Source organism: Giraffa tippelskirchi, chromosome 6 (assembly GCF_054371585.1).
Source record: "Giraffa tippelskirchi isolate mGirTip1 chromosome 6, T2T-mGirTip1v1.2.pri, whole genome shotgun sequence".
NCBI lineage: Eukaryota > Metazoa > Chordata > Mammalia > Artiodactyla > Giraffidae > Giraffa > Giraffa tippelskirchi.
Window position 1 is genome coordinate 60,443,150 of NC_137280.1, and position 12,002 is coordinate 60,455,151.

Sequence of the window (12,002 nt, forward strand, 5' to 3'; positions counted from 1 at the left end):
TTAGGTGACCTAAATGTCAACTGTGCCAAAGCTCAGAAATCCTGATTTTTTTCTCAGTTGGCATAACATAATTTCTTTTATTTCTTGTATTTTATTGAAGTGTAGTTGATTTACAATGTCGTGTATTAGGTGCACAGCAAAGGGATTCAGATCTATATGTATTTTTTCTTTTACAGATTCTTTCCCTTATAAATTATAACAACATATTAAGTACAGTTCCCTGTGTTATAAAGTAGGTACTTATTGGTTATCTATTTTATATATAGTAGCGTGTATATGTTAAGGCCCAATTCCTAATTTATCCCTCCCTCCTCCCCCTTTGATAACCATAAGTTCATTTTCTATGTTTGTGTGTCTTCTACTAGTTTACTAGTAAAAGTTAATTTGTATCATTTTTTTTTTTTTGGTTCCACATATAAGCGATATCATATGACATTTGTCTTTCTCTGATTTACTTAGTATGATAATCTCTAGGTCCATCCATGTTGTTGCAAATGGCACTATTTCATTCTTTTTCATGGTTGTGTAGAATTCCGTTGTGCGTGTGTGGGAGTGAAATCTTCTTTATCCATTCATCTGTTGATGGACATTTCGTTTGCCTCCATGTCTTGGCTATGGTGAATAGTGAATAGTTAATAGTACTGCAGTGAACACTGAGGTGCATATATCTTTTCCAATTATGGGAGAAACCCTAATTTTAAATATAGACATCCCACGCTGGGAGGAAATGGTTAACCCTGTTCAGGCCTGTTGTAAAATCCTGTGGTCCAGAGCATCGGCTTTGTGGCCTGGTGGGCTCTGCCGGTGTCTACACCTGATACAGGAGTTTCTTGCTCTATGTACTTGGAAGGCACTGATGAAGAGTTCAGTACGCATACATTTATAGCAGCATGTCTGAAAGGCTGCCAATTTCAGGGAAATATTTCGTTTAATTAAAATGCACAAAAATGCCATTAAAAGTTAAGCAACATGTGCCCAAAATTGAAAGCAACTGAAATGCTGTTCTGTAGGTACCTAGATAAACAAACCATGGGGCATCCATGCAGTGGGGTGTTACTCAGTCACAAAAGGAAATGAGTTCTCAGGCCAAGAAAACACATGGAGAAACATTAAATGCATCTTAGTAAGTGAAAGAAGACAATCCAGAGTGCTTCCATATCGTATGAGGCCAGCTCTAGCACATTCTGGTAAAGGCACACCTACAGGGACAGCAGAAAGATCAGGGGTTGCCAGAGGTTGGCGGGGAGAGAGGGGTGAATAGGTGGAGCATGGGGGGTTTTTACGGTGGTGACACTCCTCTGTATGAGACTGTGATGGTGGACATGTGTCATCATAGAACTGTCAAAACCCATTAAATGAACAATACAAAGTGTGAACCCTACTGTGAACTGTGGACTTTGGTTAATGATCAGTTTTGTTGTATCAATACCAGTTATTCAGTTGTGACAAACATACCATATTAGTGCAGAATGTTAATAGCAGGAGAAACTAGGGGAAGAGAGGTGAGGAGGGATGTGGAAACTCTACTTTCTGCACATTTTTTTCTATAAAACTAAAACTGCCCTAAGTATTACATACTTAGTCACTCAGTTGCAGCCAACTCTTTGCAACTCCACAGCCTATAGTCTGTCAGGCTCCTCTGTCCGTGGCATTTTCCTGGCAAAATACTGGAATGGTTTGCCATTTTCTCCTCTAGGGGATCTTCCCAACCCAGGGATTGAACTGGTGTCACCTGCATTGAGGGCAGATTCTTTACCGCTGAGCCACTGGGGGAGCCCTGCCCTGAATATTAGTCTATGAATTTTTTAAGTTAATTTGAGCAATATGATATATAACAGAATTAACAAAATTACTCATTCTAATAGCTAACACTTATTGAGTGCTTCCAAAGCAGCAAACACGTAAAATTTTGTTACTGTCATTATTGTGGGCACGGCTGTAACAGAAGACCTGGGAAGGAACAGCAGCTCTCAAACAGAACTTACTCAGGTCCAAGAAGGTACAGTGTTGAGCTTTAGAGATTTGGTCCCCACCACAGCCCTAGGAAGAAGGTCCTAGCATCATCTTCACTTTATACGACAAGGTAATGGCCACTCAGATAGGTTCAGTCATGTGAGCTGTGTCACAGAGCACTGGAGGCGGGATGTGAATCAGATCTAATCAACTGCTGGGCCCGTGAGCCTGACGCTGTGCTCTGCCATTGTACACGCACGTGTGTGTGTGTCATGTGTGTTGTGTGTGTGAGAGAGAGAAATGGAAGAGAAATGGGGGTGATTGGTGAGTCTAACTGGATAGAAGGAAAAAGGAAGGAAGAAATGCATCAATAAATGAAAATATCCCTTCCCCTCTGGTAACAACCACTCTGTATCTCTGTGTTTGTTTTCGTTTGGTCTGGAAGGGCAGCAGGGAGGGTGAAGTGGGTAAAGGGATCAGCTGTAGGGTGATAAATGGAAACTAAATTTTTGGTAGTGAGCACCCTGTAGTATATACAGAAATGGAAATATAATAATGTTGTACACATGAAATCTATATGATGTTATAAACCAGTGTTATCTTTGTTTTAAAAAAAGAAAATACACAAATGAAAGAGAGGGGGAAAAAAGAAAGTATCAGAAGAAGACAGAGGAAAAGGGCAAGGAGCCACATTCTCTGGAGCTGCCTGGAGCTGGTGGCCTGGGCTCAGCAAGGTTTTCCCAGCGTCCCCTGTCCACAGCCCCGCCCTGTGTCTGGGTCTCTTCCTGTGGGCGTTGCCACCCTCTACCCCGCTTGCCCACCGGCGTTCATCACGGGGTAGTGTGCAGCAGTGACCCAGGCCAACGAGTGTTTCCCTCGGGCCCTGGCCAGCCTGGGAGCTCAAGCCGGCCTCCGTCCTGGGTGGTCCTGGATTGCTTCTCTCGCCCAAAGTTGCATGGCCGGTTCCCAGCCAGCTGTAGAAGCCCCCCCTCCACCCCCGCTTCTCCAGAGGCAGTCTCCGTTCAAAGGGGAATATGAGGACCTGGCAGAAGCCATCACACTCTTAAGTGAGCATGAGCAACCCACGATCCCAAAGAGCCGCCTCCAGCCCTGCAGACAGCGTCAATCCCTGCTGCTTTCAGAGACCAGAAACAGCCACTTGCCTCTTTCAGGAGGTATGAGAATGAATTGTCCTGAGGACTCCCTCCAGCTGCCCCACCTTGCATCTTCCCAACCTTTATAAGGTGATGTCATGCATGGGAGTCAAAGTGGCATTCCTCTCTCTCAAGCCACTTTCTCAGTTCTGCCTTGTCCCCCCACCTTTTTTTTAAAATCCATCTTAGTTATCTTGACCTTAGTCCTCCACTCACTCACAGAGAAACCCCACATGAGGACCTGGATGTTATCCTGATCATTTCTGGTCCTCTCTGTGTCTGAAACTGTGCCTAACACAGAGTGTGTCCTCAAGAAGTGCTTGAATGGCACTGCTCTGAATGAGTTAACGGCACTACTTTGAGTCTCAACCAAGAGCAGAAAATCCAGAGAGGCATTTTTTTTTTGTCCATTCCAGAAGACTTCAGATTGTTGTTCAGTTGCTCAGTCATGTCCAGTTCTTTGAGATCCCATGGACTGCAGCTCGCCAGGCTTCCCCATCCTTCACTATCTCCCGGAATTTGCTCAAGCTCATGTCCATTGGGTCAACGATGCCATCCAACCATCTCATCCTCTGTCGACCCCTTTTCCTCCTGCCCTCAATCTCTCCCAGCATCAGAGTCTTTTCCAGTGAGTCCACTCTTCGCATCAGGTGGGCAAAGTATTGGAGCTTCAGCATCTGTCCTTCATTCTCATATTGTTTTTCAACCCCCCCCCCACATTGATTTCTCTCATCCCTCTCCCCAGGGCCATCACCAAGGAGCTGCATTAAATGACAATTCACGTTGACATGTTTCTCCCTGTTGCCCTCCCCTGTCTCATTAAAGGGGACACACAGGTGGGGGCAGACTGAAGAGCCAAGAGTAATCGCATCATAAGGGAGGTGTGAGCCCTGGCGAGGACATTTGCAATTATATTAGGTGGGGAAAGGCGCTTTCAGAGGAAGAGACACCTGGGGGTGAGGCTTCTGCAGGGGAGCTGGCTTCTCTTCAGAGGCACTCCAGGAGATGCTTGCTGAGCTGCACAGGAAGAGGGTGTGGCCGCTGGGATTACTTCCAGCATAATTGGCTTTGCATGGCTCACGTATCAGCAATCAATTTCTGTATTTCCTTTTACAGTTGGAATTCATAAACAAATCTGTGCATTCTCACCCTGTAGCATTTTTTTTTCCTGCTTCTTTCTGCTGTTTTGCTGTTCATCTCAGTAGCACCTAGACTCCTTAAGTCTCCAATATGGACCAGACATTTCATATCTGGTGACTCAAATGGTAAAGAATCTGTCTACATTCGGGAGACCTGGGTTCAATCCCCGGGTCGGGAAGATCTTCTGGAGAAGGGCCTGGCAACCCGCTCCAGTATTATTGCTTGGAAAATCCCATGGACAGAGGAGCCTGGCGGGCTACAGTCCATGGGGTCGCAAAGAGTCAGACACGACTGAACAACTAACACACACACGCACACACACGTGTTCAGGATGCTAGATGTCGAGCAACAAGGAAGTGAGGTGGGTGCCCTTTAGGTGCCCACAATCTAGCAGCCAGGCAGTTTTGAGATTGTGTGAAAAATGCTCCAACCAGTGTACACATAGAGGAGAGTCTTCTGCAGTGTGACCATCAGGACCATCTTTAAAAGTCTCCCATCAGATCCCAGGAAGATCCTCAGTCCTCCCACCTGCCAAGTCAGACCCTCCCCCAAAGAATAAGCTTTATTAAGAGTTTCAATCAGCTCACTCTTAATTTTTCTCTCTCCTGCAATCAGTGAGTCATCAGGCTGTGATTCATTAGGATTACTGTTACCATCGGTAAGAGCACAGCTGGGCACTCAGTGTCTCGGCCTGAGCTCTCTGCAGACAGGAGGGGCCAATGGCGAATGCAGGGGTGGGGGGCCCACCCTACCAGGTCCTGGGATGCCCCCGCGGAGGAAGAGGACGCAGGAGGGAGGCAGAAACACTCACAGTCTGGATCCGAAGCCCAATTCCCACAGCTCTTGTATAGCTCTTTTCTATGACCCTTTTATTGAAGGTACAATTTTTATTAAAAGGGATGAGCTCTTCTCTAAGAATTCTTTCACTCTCTGCCCTCTTCTCTGGTTTCCCCTTGCATCAAATGGGCATAGCCAGACCTATTTCATGGGATTCTGGGGAGAATAAATCAAGATAATGAATATGAATCCCTGTGACACAATGATGGAGGTGATTGGCATGTTCTGAGCACTTGTTCTCCATTTTATGCACCACGCATACAGTGTCTCATTTAATCCCTACAGAAACACTGTGAAGTGGGGCTTTTTTGGTTCATTTATCTATTCGTGCTTTTAAAAAACGTTTATTGGGCATCTACTATGGCCAAATATTACGCAACTGGGGATCTAGCCACGAACAGGCAAAGTCGCTGCATGCATGCATGCTAAGTCGCTTCAGTCATGTGTGACTCTCTGTGACCCCATGGACGGCAGCCCACCAGGCTCCTCTGTCCATGGGATTCTCTAGGCAAGAATATTGGAGTGGGTTGCCATTTCCTCCTCCAGGGGATCTTCCCAACCCAGGGATCGAATCCTTGTCTCTTTCTATTTCCTGAATTGGCAGGTGGGCTTTTTTACAACTAGCGCCACCTGTTACACCATTTTATAGACCAGGACACCAAGACTCAGAGACAGTAAGTCACTTGGGCAGGATCACAGCGCCACTTGGCTGGCTCTGAAGCCATCTCTGCTCTGCTGAGGGACTGTCTCCTCGGGTCTGAGCACAGTGCTAAGAAAGGAGAGAACTTTGTTGATGTCTGAAGCTTCCTTCCACCCTCCCCCAGCTTTGTGTAGACTTGACTACAGGACATCAAGGGGAGGACTGCCTGAGGATTAGGAGTTAATGGGTGTGACCTCAGAGAAGTTGTTTAACCCCTCTGAGTCTGTTTCCATGGCAGTGAGTTGGAGAGGAAATTAACAAGGTTGAATGGCCTTCCAAACAGCGAGCATATGGGAACATGCTTTAAAACCTGATGTCCTGGGACTTCCCTGGTGGATCAGTGGTTAAAAATCCACCTGCCAATACAGGGGAACGTGTTCGATCCCTGGTCCAGGAAGATCCCACAAGGAAACTAAGCCCATGCGCCACGACTACTGAAGCCCTTGCACCCTAGAGCCTATGCTCCACAACAAGAGAGTAGCCCCTGCTTACTGCAACTAGAGAAAGCCCTCATGTGTTAATGAAGACCCAGTGCAGCCAAAAATAAATAAATGAATAAATTTTTAAAATACACTGGTTATATCACCTTTAGAAAGTTACTGACCTCACTGTGCCTCAGTTTTATCATCTATGAAATGGGAATAATATAGTACATACTGAGAGGGTTGTTCACTAGAATTAAGTAATCTTGTTCCAATGGTAACTATTGTGACTCCCTGCTGTCCAGCACCATAGCTTTATTCTTTCCTTCAAAAGTGCAGCAAAACCCTGATATTCTGAGATGGTCCTAATGATTACATTTCTTACTCTGCAAATCAAGTCTATTGTTTCTGGAAAACATCATGTCCCACTATTCAGTGTGGGATTTATATCCTTCAGACTGGGAGGTTTTTGTTTTGTCTGTTTGTTTTGTTTTTTTAATGCAACATTTAGAAATTTAATGGAGCAATTTCATTTCCATTGACTGAATTAGATTGTTGAAAAAACAAGAAAGCTAAAGAGCAGGTTCTCATTCCAGGACACAGCCTTATACCTGGAGTGATTTTTGTGTTTTCCTGACAAAGAACTAAGACTTTGTTTTTCCTTCAGGCTAATCAGTGGTGAAACCCCCTGTCTCAAACCCAAGTCACTTCTGTTTAACCAGAACAACTGGGAGTGTGGACCAGGAGATGACCAGTCTAGATGCAGGGACAAGTCCTGTCTGCTGTGCAGAGGACAGGTTGGGTCCTCTTGCCAGGTATGGTGGTCAAGTCACTGCAAGGCCACGTTTGGGCTTTTTTGAGATCTCAGGCCATGTTGCTCAACCTGGAAGCCTAAACTCATGAAAAGTCATGGCTGCCCATCCTCTTCACGTGAACAGTACATTTCAAGACCTTCATTCCAAGGGATGGCAGCGATGGGTGCCCACTGACTTGTCTGCACTGTGACAACAAGCCACTGTGTATTCAGCATCACCATGCCTGTGACAAGCCCTTCCCAGGCACTGCGTGTAGTCATCCCTAGTTGTTATCAGAAACCCATCTTACAGATGAGGAAACTGAAGCTCAGAGACGGGGAGTGGCTAACCCAAGGCTACACAGCTATGAAGTTAGCGAGCCAGGTCCTTTTTATTCCAAAGCTCTTTTCATTCGGGTAAACAACCAAGAAAACTTAAAAATGGGAGATGAGGAAGCAGGAGAAAAAGCCTCAAGGACAGGTGGCAATGGTGGTGGTAGTGGTGGTGGTATTAACCATCAGTAGAAAAGTGCTACTATCCATCATGGTGATAGTGATGTTACTAACTATTCACTTTTAGAAAAGGATCTAAAAATGGATGAAAAGATACTTAGTCAACTCTTTTGAAAAGAGTGGAGTTGGTAGGCTTGAATTCCCGATGTCAAAGACAGAACTTAGCTTGATCAACCTGCTTCTGGGTTTTTTTCCTCCCTGCCTTCATGCATCACAGGCTGCACACTGTAGGCCATTTTTTGCTTCTAGTCTAAATAGAACCAAATGAACCCAGTCTGTCCTGCCCACAGAAAAATGAGAGCAGCTGACACTTATTTAGCGCTCTGTGTCCTGTTCTCTGCACTTTCCAGTCTTAATTCCCTTAAAGCTTCACAAGGATCCTGTGGGACAGACCCCCTTATGATCTTTTTTCACAGATGAGAAAACTGAGGTGCAGGGGAGCCACGTCACTCATGGAGGTGACTCCCCGGAGAGCGGCCAGGATGCGCGCCCAGGCAGGCTGGTCCTGAGGCTACTCTACCCGTCCTGGCCCAGTAGGACCTGTTCCCAGCCTCGTTCTTCCAGTCAAGCAGTGGTTTTGCACAGACTTGTCCAGTACTCACTCCCTGGATCATCTCACAATTTTACAGAAGTCCTGAGTATCCAGGGTTAGGGGGTTCCATCCACAGAACAGCCATCTGCTCCATGTACCTGTACCGAATCCCTACTGGGTCGGAAGGACCAAACCCTGTGAGTGCAGGTTCTCAGCCACACCCTCATGGAATTCCAGATTCCCAGAGGGCTGGAGGGCTGGGAGCATCTCGGATATTTTTATCTTCCCTGCCCTGAGCTACAGTCTTCCTGTATCTCCTACATGGACCCTCTCATCTGCCTCTTAACCCTCTCCCACAGCACTGGGAGCACTTCTTCTTCCTGACATACATTTTTTTTTAATTGCAGTACAGTTGCAACCCACTCCAGTATTCTTGCCTGGGAAGTCCTATGGACAGAGGAGCCTAGCAGATTATAGTCCACAGGATCGCAAGAACCAGACATGACTTAGTGACTAAACCAACAACCACCACCACCATAGTTGCTTTTAGGCTTCCCAGGTGGCAGAGTGGTAAAGAATCCACCTCCAAATGCAGGAGACACAGGAGATGCGAGTTCCATCCCTGGGTCGGGAAGATCTCATGGAGTAGGAAATGGTACCCCACTCCAATATACTTGCCTGGAAAATTCCATGCATAAAAGAGCCTAGCAGGCTATAGTCCATGGAGTCACAAAGAGTTGGACACAACTGAGCGACTAAGCATACATTACACACATAGTGGCTTTACAGTGCTGTATTGGTTTCTGAAACACAACAAAGTGAATCAGCTGTTAAGTATACACATATCCCCCGTCTCTTGGACCTCCCTCCCCAGACTCCTGACATACATTTTCACTGCTTTTCTTCTCCACTCCTGCTCTTGCCCTCAACACATGGAACCTAGTTGTTAACTATTTGTTCATATCCTGCCTTGTCTTTCTGGTTGGAGCCAAACGGGCATGGTTTCCTTCTCCAATGTTAGGTAGTACAGGCGCACTCATAATTCCATGCGGTATTTGCTGCGTTTGTAGCAAGGTGAGCTGGGCGCAGAGCCCAGATAAAACTAACGTTGTGTCAAGTTTAGGCTTTTTGGGAAAAGATATCAGTGAAAAACTGTGGATATTTGTTCTGATTTTTAGTAGAGACATGAATTGCTTTGTAGCCTTCAGTGTACCAGGCTTTTCCCTCTGTCCCCCACCCCCTAAAAAGCAGGGAGAACTCTGGGAATGGAAAGATGATCGTGGAGACCAGCACAAAGAGAGGAGCTGCTTAAATAACAAGCCTTGTGAGGCTGGAGCAAGAGGGAGTCCACTTATGGCCTCATTCAGAACCACTCCTGTCTGAGTCCCTGAAGAGAAATGCTCTCCCATATTATCTTTTCTTTCTCTCTCTGCATCCGTCTTACCTGAGTCTAGAATGTGATGTCTTTCCCTCCTCTTAACCCAGTTCCACAGTCACACCTCCCATGCCACTTCCCCATCTCCTGACTTACATGGAAAATCAATGTATTTCAAGTAGGAAATAACGACGGCAAAGAGCTTTCACCTGAGGTGGAAATTATGCCACCAGCTTGATGCAAATTGGAGGGAAAGACAAAAATAAAGTGGTGTTAGGTAGTACTGCTGCTGCTGCTAAGTCGCTTCAGTCGTGTCCAACCCTGTGTGACTCCATAGACGGCAGACCACCAGGCTCCGCCGTCCCTGGGATTCTCCAGGCAAGAACACTGGAGTGGGTTGCCATTTCCTTCTCCAATGTTAGGTAGTACAGGCGCACTCATAATTCCATGCGGTATTTGCTGCGTTTGTAGCAAGGTGAGCTGGGCGCAGAGCCCAGATAAAACTAACGTTGTGTCAAGTTTAGGCTTTTTGGGAAAAGATATCAGTGAAAAACTGTGGATATTTGTTCTGATTTTTAGTAGAGACATGAATTGCTTTGTAGCCTTCAGTGTACCAGGCTTTTCCCTCTGTCCCCCACCCCCTAAAAAGCAGGGAGAACTCTGGGAATGGAAAGATGATCGTGGAGACCAGCACAAAGAGAGGAGCTGCTTAAATAACAAGCCTTGTGAGGCTGGAGCAAGAGGGAGTCCACTTATGGCCTCATTCAGAACCACTCCTGTCTGAGTCCCTGAAGAGAAATGCTCTCCCATATTATCTTTTCTTTCTCTCTCTGCATCCGTCTTACCTGAGTCTAGAATGTGATGTCTTTCCCTCCTCTTAACCCAGTTCCACAGTCACACCTCCCATGCCACTTCCCCATCTCCTGACTTACATGGAAAATCAATGTATTTCAAGTAGGAAATAACGACGGCAAAGAGCTTTCACCTGAGGTGGAAATTATGCCACCAGCTTGATGCAAATTGGAGGGAAAGACAAAAATAAAGTGGTGTTAGGTAGTACTGCTGCTGCTGCTAAGTCGCTTCAGTCGTGTCCAACCCTGTGTGACTCCATAGACGGCAGACCACCAGGCTCCGCCGTCCCTGGGATTCTCCAGGCAAGAACACTGGAGTGGGTTGCCATTTCCTTCTCCAATGTTAGGTAGTACAGGCGCACTCATAATTCCATGCGGTATTTGCTGCGTTTGTAGCAAGGTGAGCTGGGCGCAGAGCCCAGATAAAACTAACGTTGTGTCAAGTTTAGGCTTTTTGGGAAAAGATATCAGTGAAAAACTGTGGATATTTGTTCTGATTTTTAGTAGAGACATGAATTGCTTTGTAGCCTTCAGTGTACCAGGCTTTTCCCTCTGTCCCCCACCCCCTAAAAAGCAGGGAGAACTCTGGGAATGGAAAGATGATCGTGGAGACCAGTTTACGGTTGGAGCGTAACTTCTGCTCATCACACATGTGGGTTCCAATTTCTGAGACTCAAGATGTATTGGTCCTTCACTTTGTCCCCGTGCTGGGTTTAAGTTGGTTGTTTTCAAAGGCTCATAGATGGGAGCTGGCAGCTGTGGATGAGGCCACAGTGTCACGGTCAGGTGCATATGCCATTGCCCACTCTATTCCTCCTCCTCCAGGAGGCATCGGGGGTTGTCATCCATGCCTGAAAAGGAGGTTCCAAATGAAGAGCCATGCACGTCTGCCTTACAGAGCTTGCAGGCGCTGTTATCAGCATTGTCCTGGCAGACAGTAATTGCTGTGCCATAAGGCACTGCCTCTTCCATATACTGCATGCTGATTTTAAGTGACCTGGATGGATATTGATCATTTTCATTGTTAGGTATATATTCTCAAGAGTAATAGGAAAAAAGATAACCTGTGTTATGTTGTAACCTGTTGTGATACATATTACTGCTTGGAATGATGCTAGACTTTGCAAAACAATTTCTTTTATTAAGAAAAGAGAATGGGTGGTATTTGTCTAGGGCATAACTCACGACAGTGTGGTGCAGATGACTGAAGTTAGAGGAACCACGCTAGAATGTGAGCATTTTTAGTTAACTTTTTAAAAACCACCATGCATATGGTCGGTCTGCTGCACTCCTCCCCCACCCCCCAATTTATCTCCCCTATTTCTGGAAGAATAAAAGAAAAATGTCAGTGTGCACGCCAATGACTTTGGGGTGTCCTAAAACCTTAGATCCCTCATATTCTCACCAAGAGAGCCTAATACAGTGGGTTTGAGGGAGGCCCTGGAATCTGCATTTTAATAAGCTTCCCGGGTGGCTTCGTGGTAAGAGGTCCTTAGGACCTTACTTCTCAAAGCACTGCCTCAGAATATGCGCCCAAACAAAGCTTTGGCATAGAAGGCGCCCTTCTATTTTTTCGCCAGTGATTGATGCCTGCTCTCTGGGAATAAAGTCTCATAAAACCTAATTTAATTGTTGAACAGTGCTTTCTCTTTAAAACCTCTTGTACATGCAGGTTCGGGGGCCGCTTGGCTCATTGGGATTTGTCAACCTCAGCACTATTGACATTTGGGGC

General features: G+C 46.0%; 1 protein-coding gene across 4 annotated transcripts in view; it reads left to right on the forward strand.

Moving 5' to 3' along the window:
• Positions 1–12,002, forward strand: part of ZHX2 (zinc fingers and homeoboxes 2) — a 179,568-nt gene that overhangs the window by 100,958 nt on the left and 66,608 nt on the right. Inside the window, exon 3 of one of the 4 annotated variants that reach the window (XM_081498911.1) lies at positions 6,874–7,021. The exons of the other annotated variants lie outside the window; for them this stretch is intronic. The gene's annotated coding sequence lies outside the window, so the exon portion shown is untranslated. The remainder of the gene's footprint in view (positions 1–6,873; positions 7,022–12,002) is intronic. 4 annotated transcript variants of the gene reach the window in all.